Source organism: Micromys minutus, assembly GCF_963924665.1.
Source record: "Micromys minutus genome assembly, chromosome: 2".
NCBI classification, from domain to species: domain Eukaryota; kingdom Metazoa; phylum Chordata; class Mammalia; order Rodentia; family Muridae; genus Micromys; species Micromys minutus.
Genome location: NC_137971.1, coordinates 21,879,007 through 21,891,579, shown reverse-complemented (window position 1 = coordinate 21,891,579; position 12,573 = coordinate 21,879,007). Strand labels below are relative to the sequence as shown.

The 12,573-nt window shown below is 39.0% G+C and overlaps 1 protein-coding gene across 2 annotated transcripts in view; it reads left to right on the top strand.

Annotated features, from left to right (window-relative positions):
* The window catches only part of TBC1D12 (TBC1 domain family member 12), an 82,374-nt gene that overhangs the window by 33,912 nt on the left and 35,889 nt on the right, over positions 1–12,573 (top strand). The gene's annotated exons all lie outside the window — the stretch shown is intronic.

Sequence of the window (12,573 nt, the reverse complement as noted above, 5' to 3'; positions counted from 1 at the left end):
TAGACCATGTTGGTCTCAAACTCATAGAGATCTGTCTCCCTCTGCCTCCTGAGTGCTGGAATTAAAGGTATGTACTACCACAACCAGCCATTATAAAATAAAACCTTTATTTTTTTTCAGGAATGATGATGTATACCTTATCCAGGAGGCTGAGGTAGGAGCATCAGATGAAAACACAATTTGTGGTCAGACTGGAAGATACATACATGCATACATAGACAGATATACAGAGACACACATACAAACACAGCCAGATAGACACACACACACACACATACACACAAATTTTAATCTTAGAACTGTACCACTACCACTAAAACCAGCATGTTCTTTTGCTTTTATTTCAACAGTGTTCTTTATTTTATGGCAAGTATTATTTAGAGAATTATTTTGGTTTTGATGTTTAATATGTATTTAAGGTATACATGTCTTTGCCTTTTATATTATATAACTACTGGATGTCAACCAGCTCATTTACTACTATTTAGAACTTGTTCTTGGGCTAGAGAGATGGCTTAGTGGTTAAGAGCACTGGCTGCTGTTTGGGAGGACCCAGGCTGAATACCCAGCACCCCACATGGCAGCTCAGAATCATCTGTAATTAGCTCAAGGCCTTCTGGCCTCTGTGGGCACCAAGCATGGACACATGCAGTTAAAATACTTATAAACAAAATAATAATATAATTTTTAAAAATTAGGGGTTGGACAACATTTAGGGGTAGGATTCTTATTTAGAATGTGGATGGCCCTGGGTTCAATCCCCAGCAAGAATCTATTGTTCAATGGCAGAAAAACATCTTAAATTCTTTCCATCTCTGACTATTTTTGTAGTGTCTACAGTGCTGCTATTATTCAGAATAATGTCTGACTTTTTTTTTCCAGAAAAAAATATACTTACTAAATTAATAATATTTGTTTCTTTATCTGTTTTTTTTTCTTTGAGTCTCCTGGGTATGTTTTTGTTATTGATAATTTTGGTTTTCTTTTTTTATCTTTTCCCTGGCATCTGGCCATTTGCTGGTCTGCATCTGTTACCTTGTTGAACATAGAAAATCTGAAGTTAAGCAAAAGTAGACTATTTTGTAGATGCTTTCAAAGAAGAAGAATGGCTGGACTTAAAAGAACATTTAAGACAAAAAAAATGGTGGTCTCCAAACAACTTTCTTTTCCTTAGTTAAGGTTTTATTGCTATGAAATTTATTACTAGACCATGGTAACCCCTATAAAGAAAAACATTTAATTGGGGTTGGCTTACACACTTAAGAGGTTTAATCTGTTATCATGGCAAGAAGCATGGTAATGTGTAGGCAGACATGGTACTGGAGAGCTGAGAGTTCTGCATCCAGATCAAAGGCAGCAGGAAGAGAGCCCTCAAACAACTGTTTAATTGGATAGATTTGAGTCTAAGAATGACCTGTAGGTGACATACGATTACCCGTTGATCTCCATAGTTGATTGGACTGATTCATTTGTCTAGGTGGATGTCTTTCACCCCTCCACTTATGTTAAAATGTTCCTGAAGGAATTTCCACTGGCAAGAAAGCAGATTGTAGAGGGAGAGATAAGAATGAAAACTCAGGCCACTGCCATTTTAGTGGGCACTAGGTTAAGGCCTCCTGAAACTGACCCTCTTGTTTTATTTTCCTTATACATTTAAACATGGAACTTGTGACCTTTACAGTAAGAATGAATTCTATTGGTTGATAAACAGAGCCCAGATCTAGGGCCTAGAGACAGATCTGTGATAAGCTTAAGAATCTAAGTCTTATGGGAGGACGCAAAGTACATGGGGTCTCTTTCATAGGGATGTGTTCTGTTCATTCGAGAGCTAAAGCTCAGAATTAGAACAGTGTTCAGGATATTGGGGTGTCCAGAAGGCTGGCTCATAAAAGAGCAAAGAGACTGTCAGGTTTTTACTCTGGCATTCTAGGTGACTAGGTGTTATTCATTTCCTTCCACTGAAGAAAATAGACCCATGTGATTGACACCCACACTGTGGCTCATGACTATAACTCCACTTCCAGGGGATTCAATCCCTTCTTCAGGCCTCAGCAGGCACCAGACACAAATACAAGCAAAATATGCATGCACATAAAGTAAAATAAACAAATAGGGGGAAATCTTAGCCTCTGAGCCACTCTTTAGCCCCTATATTTACTTCTTTAATCCTTTGTGACAGCCTGCACAAATTTCTTGAAATAATATGAGTTGAAATTGGCTTGAAAATAGTCTGTGCATTGTATTTGTGTATGAACTCAGCCTACAGAAATTGTATAAGCACCTGAAAAAGAACTTTTCTTGTTTTTATTCTGTTGATCTTAAATTAATAGAATAATTTATTAGAGTAAGTATTGGAGCTTTTTCATCCCTATGTATCTGTTCATCTGTAACCTAGAAATTAAATGTGATCTCTGTTCTATTCAGCTTTGAGTTGCTATAATGAATTTTCCTTAAATTTGAATGAGGCTGTTTTAGAATGGAATGATTTATGTGACTTATATTATTGTCATTAAACCAACTGTATCTTTAAAGGCGCTGGGATATGGGGATGCTTAATTACCCATTGCTTATCTCTACATCAGTGAATTGAAAATAGGTGTAGAGAACTGAGGTAAATGAAAGTTTAGTGTTGTGAAGGATAAAGCCAGATGGTAATCCCTGGGTACAGCCTGAGCACCAACTGGAACACCTAGCCTTTTTCTCCCACAGTGCCTTCTGATAGATTTAGGTCAGATACCATCTATCCAGCCAGAGGCGGAGAAGCTGGAGCAGAGGCCTTAGTAATTTTGTAGGTTTTGTTTGCTTGTTTTTCTGTTGTGGATGCTGACAGTTTCAAGTTAGCATGTTTTTATTTTGAAACCAGGTCTCACTATATAATACAGGTTGGCCTAAATTTACTATTTAGACGGGATTGGCCTCAGGCTGACAGATATCCACATGCCTCTAACTCCTGAGTTTTGGCTTCCTTTTGAATTCAGCTATTTTTTTAGCTGTGGGATACCGTCTATGAGAACACTCACCTGAGAAGAGGGAACCTCAACTAAAGAATTATCTCTAGCAGACTGGCTTGTGCACATGTCTGTGAGATATTTTCTTAGTAATTACTGTAGGAGGGCCCAGCGCAGTGGGCAGTGATACCCCTGAGTGTGTGGTTGTATCAGAAGGCAGGCTAAGCATTTTAGAGAGGAAATAAACCTTTTCTCCTCTAAAGTGCTTTTGATCGAGATGATCCAAGAACACAAACTCAAGCCTTGTTCTTAGAGAGAACCTATTCTTCCCAGCACCCATATCAGATGGCTACAACAACTACCTGTAACTGTACTTCCAGAGAATCCGATGCCCTCTGGCTTCTGTGGGCACCTACACACTCAGTGTTCACATCAACTCACACAGACATATCAAAATGAATCTTCAGCATGGAGTTGATGTTGGAAACTTCCTCCTGCGTGAAAAGAAGGGATGATGTGAGGAGGGTTTTTTGTTGTTGTTGTTGTTTGTTTGTTTTCCTTAAGGAAACCTGTGATTGATCAGTTCCTCCTTTTCCTCTCTTGCTTCCATTATTTTAGATGCATCTGGAGGCACTGAGTGCATAGATTTCTTCCTACACTGCATAGGCTTTTATGGTTGAAACTTTTCTTTGTAGATGGAGCAATAATATATCATCTCATCATCTGAAATCTCTTTTAGAAGATTTCAAATACTGTACACATGCAAATAAAAATCATCTTTTTGTTTATTTTGTGTCTGCCTTTTCCTCTACTAATCTAACTAAAAATCAAGAAATTAAGACAACCTTAAGGAATATGTATCTAGAAATTTAATATATTGATGTGTCTCTTCAATTTTTAAAAAACAAAACAAGTAAACAACAAAAACAACAACAAAACCTAAAAAAAACCTGATTCTATATTAGTCAAGGTTCTCTAGAGTCACAGAAATTATGGAATGTCTCTCTATATTAATGTATTTTAATGACTTAGTCTGCAGTCTAACTAACCCAACAATGGGCAGCTGTGAGTGGGAAGTCCAAGAGTAGCAGTTGCTCAGTCCCATGAGGGCAGGTGTTTCCCTCGGTCTTCTGTATAATTGGAGTCCTGAAGAAGTAGGATCCAGATGTGCTGGCAGGTGCAAGCCGATGAGGAACAGACACTTCCTCTTTCTAGAGTCCTTAGAAAGGTAGGCCTCCACCACACCTGGATTTGGAACTTGCTCTGTCCCAGGCTGGCCTTAAACTCAGAGTTATGCTTGCCTCTGTCTCCTAGGATTAAAGGCATGCACTACCTTGCCTGGGCCTAAACTGTTCATGGTCACTATGTCTCAAGATGTTCTTGTCAAGAATGGGTTAGAAGCCAGTTTCTTCCTGTCTCAAGTTACCTAGCAGTTATCGTATGGAAGCTCTCTCTGCTTCTTCAAAATATCAAAGATTGCTAAGTGTGGTGCCACTCATGCAGGGGTAGGCTGACCTCTCTCAGTTCAAGGTCAACCCAGTCAATAGAGAAAAATTCCATTGAGGCCCTATGCCAAAAATAAAATAACAACAGAGATTGATAGGATTTTTATTGTATGGTTGATTCAGCTTTGTATTTTAATAACTGAATACCTATTATACATTTCATGTTTGATTAATTGGAGAAGTCAGCATCACAACTTAGAATTAAGTAGTAAGCCAATTGTTTACACATGTTATAAAAGTTTGGATCTAATACTTATTTTGATCAGTTGTTTCTAAAGCACAGAGGCTGCAGTGAAAAGTATAATTTAAGACTGCAAACACTAGTCTTGTAACTGTGTTAAAAGTGTTAGAATACTTTGCCAGTCTCTATTCCATGGACTTTCATGCTCTCTTGCCAACTTCTGTGTATTTTCATTTTCCTTCTGCTGGAAGGTCCTCTAATGTTTCTTTCAGTGTTGGTATGTTGGCAGTAATTACTTTTCTCTTTGAGTACTTTAGTAATTTTTCATTTCTACTTTCCTCAGTTGGATTATGATATGATTTGGTGTGCTTTTCTCCCTTTTGTGTTTTGTATTTGCATGTGTAGTTTTCTAATTGCTAAATGATTAGACTTTGTTTCTTTTCTTTTTGTTATTTATTATTGTGTTTTGTTTGTTTGTTTTTGTGAGACATGGTTTTTCTGTATCATAGCCCTGGCTGTCCTGGAACTGGCTTTGTAGATCAGGAAGACCTTGAACTCAGAGAGATCTGCCTGCCTCTGCCTCCTGAGTCCTGGCATTAAATGTGTGCACCACCACTGCCCAGCTATTTTTATGTTTTAAGATTTTTATATGTTTGAATATTTTTCCTCTGTGTTTATATGTATACCACACGTGTGCCTGATGCCTGTAGAGGTCAAAGGAAGGCATTGGATCCCTTGGAACTGGAGTTACAGGTAGGTTGTGAGCTATTGTTTGGGTGCTAGGACTCGAACCCAGGTCCTATGCAGGAACAAGAAGTGCTTTTAACTGCTGAGCCATATCACTACCTCCCTCGTTTCTTATTACAGTGTTAATTTAAAGTCACTGACATTATTCTTTATTATGTAATCTGGAAATTTTACCTTATGTTTCTAAAGTTTGAGATTATATTTTTCATCTATGAATAGCTTATTTGGGTGCTAGATAGAGGTGTATCTCAGTGGTCAGCATCTGTTGTAAGTGAGGCTGTGGGTTCTCTCTGAAATTGGAAGGATTTAAAAAGGAAAGTTACTTTGGTTCTTTAGTTTCTTAGCATTTGGTGATATTTTTGTGTATGTGTATGTATATGTTATATTTATAAAAGTATTTTGAGCCAGGTATAATGGCACACACCATTAATTCCAGTAGTAGGGGGGAAAGGGGCAGAAGCAAGTGGATCTCTGTGAGTTTGAGTCTAGTCAGAGCTACATAGTAGAGACCATGTCTTTAAAAAAACAAGACAAAACAAAACAAAATACATCCCTAAAACCCCAAAAGACAAAAACAAACAAGCAAACAAAAATACATTTAATTATCATTTTGTTATAAAATTTTGCTACCAGTGACATTTCTGTGGATAGACTTTTCTTCTTAAGTTCTGTGCTTTATTTCTCTTTTAACTTTTGAAATGTAACAGACATTGGACTTTGCATAATTGTATAGTGGACCTTTGGTATTCTTTTAATGTTTTTTTCTTTAGTCTGATATCAGTTGTTTGGAATTGGCTTGATCCTCCCTTTGTTAAAAAAAAAATCTTTAATCATGGATTGGCAGGATTAATATAGTAAAAATGGCCGTTTTGCCAAAAGCGATCTACAGATTCATTGCAATCTCATTAAAATTCCAATTCAATTCTTCATAGAGTGATAAAGAGCAATTCTCAAATTCATTTAGAATAACAAAAAACCCAGGATAACGAAAACTATTCTCAACAATAAAAGAACATCTGAAGGAATCACTATCCCTGACTTCAAGCTGTATTACAGAGTGTACCGGCTGGTTTTCTGTCAACTTGACCCCAGCTGGAGTTATCACAGAGAAAGGAGCCTCAGTTGAGGAAATGCCTCCATGAGATCCAGCTGTAAGGCATTTTCCCAACTAGTGATCAAGGGAGGAGAACCCAGCCCATTGTGAGTGGTGCCATCTCTGGGCTGGTAGACCAGGGTTCTATAAGAACACAGGCTGCGCAAGCCAGGGGAAGCAAGCCAGTAAGTGACATCTCTCCATGGCCTCTGCATCAGCTCCTGATTTCTGACCTGCTTGGGTTCCAGTCCTGACTTCCTTTGGTGATGAACATCGATATGGAAGTGTAAGCTGAATAAACCCTTTCCTCCCCAACTTGCTTCTTGGTCATGATGTTTTGTGCAGGAATAGAAACCCTGACTAAGACACAGCAATAGTAATAAAAACTGTATGGTATTGGTACAGACATGGACAGGTAGATCAATGGAATAGAATTGAAGACCCAGAAATGAACCCCACACCTATGGTCACTTGATCTTTGACAAAGGAGCTAAAACCATTCAGTGGAAAAAAGACAGCATATTCGACAAATGGTGCTGGTACTGAAAGACCCCTGAATTGGGGAAGCTCTTCACTCTAGTACCAGGAGAATGTGAACCCAGGAACTCACAGAGGACCAATCTTGCTGCAATCAGGCTGGAGGTTTATTTGGGTTGGGCGGGGGAGGCCAGAGCTCTGGGGACAACACATATCTCACGCAGTTGATAGAGGAGTCGACCCCCCAGCTCAATTAGGGGGACATATTTATAGGGAAAATTACATAAGCAGTTAGCAGCAGGCACATAGCAATTTCATTGGTTTATTCAAATTGGCATTCTCTGTCAGCTTTTGGATATGATTCAACTCCAGATCACCCTGTTTTGGGGCACACTGACCTTCAAACTAGTTTTTCTCAGGAGTGCAGAGCCAGACCTTATCAAGACCAGGTGGTCTGCGATTTTTATTCTCAGCCTTGAGACTTACTTGTCCTCAAGGCAGGGTTAGTGGGGCTAGCTTAAAATTTTAACTCTTTCAGTTCAACTGGAGGTCAGTGTGTAGAATAATGCAAATTGATCCATTCTTATCACCTTGTCCAAGCTGAAGTCCAAGTGGATCAAGGATCTCCATATAAAACCAGATACACTGAAGCTAATAGAATAGAAAGTGGGGAAGAACCTCGAACACATGGGCACAGGGGAAATTTTCCTGAACAGAACACCAGTGGCTTATGCTCTAAGATCAAGAATTGACAAATGTGACCTCATAAAATTGCAAAGCTTCTGTAAGACAAAGAACACTGTCAAGAGGACAAAACAGCAACCAGCAGATTGGGAAAAGATCTTTACCAATCCTATATTCAATAGAGGGCAAATATTCAATATATACAAGAAGTTAGACTCCAGAGAATCTAACAGCCCTATTAAAAAATGGGGAAGAGAGCTGAACAAAGAATTGTCAACTGAGGAATATTGAATAGCCAAGAAACACCCAAAGAAACATCCAACATCTTTAGTCATCAGGGAAATGCAAATCAAAACAACCCTGAGATTCCTTCTTACACCAGTCAGAATGGCTAAGATCAAAAACTCAGGTGACAGCAGATGCTGAGGAGGATGTGGAGGAAAAAGAGCACTCCTTCGTTGTTGGTGGGATTGCATGATGGTATAACCACTCTGGAAATAAGTCTGGCAGTTCCTCAGAAAATTGGACATACAGGATCCAGCTATACCCTTCCTGGGCATATACCCAAAAATGCACCAACAAGTAATAAGGACACATGCTCTACTATGTTCATAGCAGCCATATTTATAATAGCCAGAAACAGGAAACAATCCAGATGTCCCTCAACAGAAGAATGGATACAGAAAATGTCATTCATTTACACAATGGAATATTACTCAGATATTAAAAAGAGCAACTTCCTGAAATTTGCATGCCAGTGGATGGATCTAGAAATTATCATCCTGAGTTAGGTAACTCAGTCATAAAAGAGCAATACGTGGTCACTGATAAGTGGATATTAGACAAAGAGCTTGGAATACCCATGATACAATTCATGAACTACATGAGGCTCAAGAGGAAGTAAGACCAAAGTGGGGACGTTTCAGTCCAACTTGGAAGGGGGAACAAAATAATCAAGGGAAGTAGAGGGTGGGAGGGACTTGGGAGGAAGAGAAGATGGGGGTTCCGAATCAGGATTGGAGCAAATGAAGGAGATATACAGAGGGTCTGGAAACTGAACAGAGGTGAGTAGAAATGGGGGATGGGGAACTGGGGGTAGCAACCAGAAAGTTCCAGATGCCAGGAAAGCAAGAGCATCCCAGGACCCCATGGGGATGACATTAACTGGAATACCCCACAACGGGGAGGGAGAACTGTTGAGACCATATCCAGTAGAGGGATGGGGCCACCCACCCATCTCCAAATTTTTAATCTATAATTGCTCCTGTTTAAAAGAAATACAGGGACAAAGATTGGAGTGGAGGGTGAAGGAAGGGTCATCCAGAGACTGTCCCACCTGGGGATCCATCTCACATGCAGACACCAAACCTAGATACTATTGCTGATGCCAAGAATTGCTTGCTGACAGGAGCTTGTTGCATCTATCTTCTGAGAGGCTGTGCCCAATCCTGACTAATACATATGCAGGTGCTCGAAGCCAACCATCAGGCTGCTCACACGGGCCCCAATGGAAGACTTAGGGGAAGGACTGAAGGAGCTGAAGGGGCCTTATCTGGCATCAATGGGAGGGAGGCCTTTGGTCTTGTGTTGTCTTAAAGCCCAGTGGAGAGGAATGTTAGGGTGATGAGGCAGGAATGGGTAGGTGGATGGGTGGGTGAGCGCCCTCATAGAAGCAGGGTAAGGGGTAATGGGATAGGGGGATTCGTGTTTGCAGAGGGGAAACCAGGAAGGGGGATAACATTTGAAATGTAAATTAATAAAATATCCAATTTTAAAAGTCTTTAATTTTTAATTATGTGTATGCATGTGTGTCTGTATTTGTGTATGTGCTAATGAGGGTAGGTTTCCCTAGACTCCAGAAGAAAGTGTGCTATTCCCAGGAGCTGGAGTTACAGGTAGTTGTGAGGTGCTAGACATAGATGCTAGGACATGAACTTGAGCAAGAAGTATTCTTAACCACTAAGCCATTTTTCTAGCCATGGCTTACACTTTTTGATCTTCTGTTTGTCAGAGCACTCTGAATAGCTTTTAGTCTGGAGCTAATTGTTTTTCATACTGAGGTAATATCTTTCTAAGAACTTGGCACTTTGGAAATGTTTGGATGTTCTTTTATGGTGATTCTTTTCTTGGTCATGATTTAATTGCTCACCCAAGAGTTGTGAGGGACATGTCTGTAGGAGCCTCCTGATTGTTCTAGCTGTCTTAGAGTCCCCAGTCCTGTCTATTCAATTCAGAGACTGGAGGATTGGCAGGTTCATTTTATGCACTCCCTTTAAGGCTGAGACCCGGAAACGTCAGTCAGTCTCACAGGAAGTTTCCTCTGTTCTTTACTACTGGCCATGCATTGCCTGAGAACTGCTATTTCATGGCTATTCTGGTTGTATAAGACAGGAGGGTTAACTTTTCCATTATGGCCTCAACAGATGTCTTAGACTTGATTTCTTCTTGCTACAACACACTGGAAGAATCTTGTTAACTTGAAAGGAGAACAGGTGCTGGAACAAGGAAATTGGGTGTTTATCAGAACACACCGTACTTACCATTTTTCTGTGTACATGCATATACTCTTGTGCAGGTGTACACGTGCCATGAGATAGATGGAGCTCACAGGTCAATATTCAGGACTCAGTTCTCTCCTTCTGCTATGGGTTCTGGGGCTTGGACTCAGGTTGCCTGACTGACATGACAAGCATTTTACCCACTGAGCCATCTTGCCAACCCTATAAATATCTAATTACAAACTCTGTAAAGCCATTGACCTGATAAAGCAAAAAAAAAAAGGAGGGGGAGGAGATTAGCTGTCAAACTTGTATGGAGAATGTTCTTTTTATTTTTTAAATTGAACAACTTTACTTAAAAAAAAGATAAATGTACAGATTTTAAGCATTTTTGCATAAAAGTATACAAATACATTTTTGTCAGTACTTAACTTTTTTTATAGGTTGATAGTATGTATTAAAATCTTACTACTTACAATGAGCATAACGTACATGTAAAACAAGATGTAACCTGAAAATAGTCAAAGTTTTTTTTTGGTGTGTAAAGATTAGGTACAATGATTTTTCATTTTCTTTCTTTTTTTTTTTTTTTTTTTTTTTTTTTTTTGGCCTTTATTTTTCTTGAACTTCGTATATTCTGTGAGTTGTTTCTGGGGGTGTTCAGAGCTTTCTGAGGTTAGTATCCAATTATCAGTGACTGCATATTATGTCCTTTTGTGACTGGGTTATTTCACTCAGGATGATAATTGTCTAGATGTATCCATTTTCTTAAGGATTTCATAAAGTCATTGTTTCAGATAGCTTAGTAGTACCCCATTGTGTAAATGTACCACAATTTTTGTATCTATTCATCTACTGAAGGACATCTAGATTCTTTCCAGCTTCTGGGTATTATAAATAGGGCTGCTATGAACATTGTGGTGCATGTGTCTTTGTTGTATGTTGGAGCTTCTCTGGGGTATTTGCCCAGAAGTGGAAAAACTGGGTCGTCAATGTCCAATTTTCTGAGGAATCGCCAGACTGATTTCCAGAGTGGTTGTACCAGTTTACAACCCCACCAACAGTGGAGAAGTGTTCCTCTTTCTCCACATCCTCGCCAGCATCTGCTGTCATCTGAATTTAATCTTAGCCATTCTGGTTGGTGTGAGGTAGAATCTCAGGGTTGTTTTGATTTGCATTTCCCTGATGGCTAATTATGTCAAGCACTTCCTTAGATGCTTCTCAGCCATTCGATATTCCTCAATTGAGAACTTTTTGTTTAGCCCTGCCCCATTTTTTAAAAGGGTTGTTTGATTCTTTGGTGTCTAACTTCTTGAGTTCTTTGTATACCTTGGATATTAGGCCTCTATCTAATATGGGGTTGGTAAAAATCTTTTCCCAATCTGTTGGCTGCCCTTTTGTTTTCCTAACAGTGTCCTTAACCTTACAGAAACTTTGCAATTTCATTAAGTCCCATTTGTCAATATTTGAGCTTAGAGCACGAGCCATTGGTGTTCTGTTAAGGAAATTTTCTCCTGTGCCTATGTGTTCTAAGGTTTTCCCTACTTTCTCATCTAATAATTTCAGTGTACCTGGTTTAATGTGGAGATCTTTGATCCACTTTCACTTGAGCTTTGTACAAGGAGATAAGAAAAGGTCTATTTTCATTCTTCTTCATGCTGAGTGCCAGTTGGACCAACACCATTTGTTGAAGAGGCTGTCCTTTTTCCATTGAATGTTTACAGCTCCTTTGTCAAAAATCAAGTGACCATATATGTGAGGGCTCATTTCTGGATCTTCTATTCTATTCCATTGATCCACGTGCCTATCTCTGTACCAGTACCATGCAGTTTTTAACACAATTGCCTTGTAATATAGCTTGAGGTCAGGGATAGTGATTACCACAGATGTTTTCTTGTTGTTGAGGATGGATTTCGATATTCTAGGTCTTTTGTTTTTCCACATGAAATTGCACATTGCTCTGTCCAACTCAATGAAGAATTGGGTTGGAATTTTGATGGGGATTGCATTGAATCTGTAGATTGCTTTTGGTAAGATGGCCATTTTTAAAATGTTGATTCTTCTAATCCATGAGCATAGGAGTTCTTTCCATTTTCTGAGATCTTCCTCAATTTCTTTCTTTAGAGATTTGAAGTTCTTGTCATACAGGTTCTTCACTTGCTTAGTTAGAGTCACACCAAGGTATTTCATATTATTTGTGACTATTGTGAAGGGTACCTTTTCCCTAATTTCTTTCTCTGCATGTTTGTCCTTTGAGTATAGGAAGGCTACTGATTTGTTTGAGTTAATTTTATATCCAGCCACTTTGCTGAAGTTTATTTTATCAGCTGTAACAGTTCTTCAGTGGAATTTTGAAAGTCACTTAAGTATACTATCATGTCATCTGCAAATAATATTTTTACTTCTTTCTTTCCAATTTGTATCCCTTTGATTTCATTTT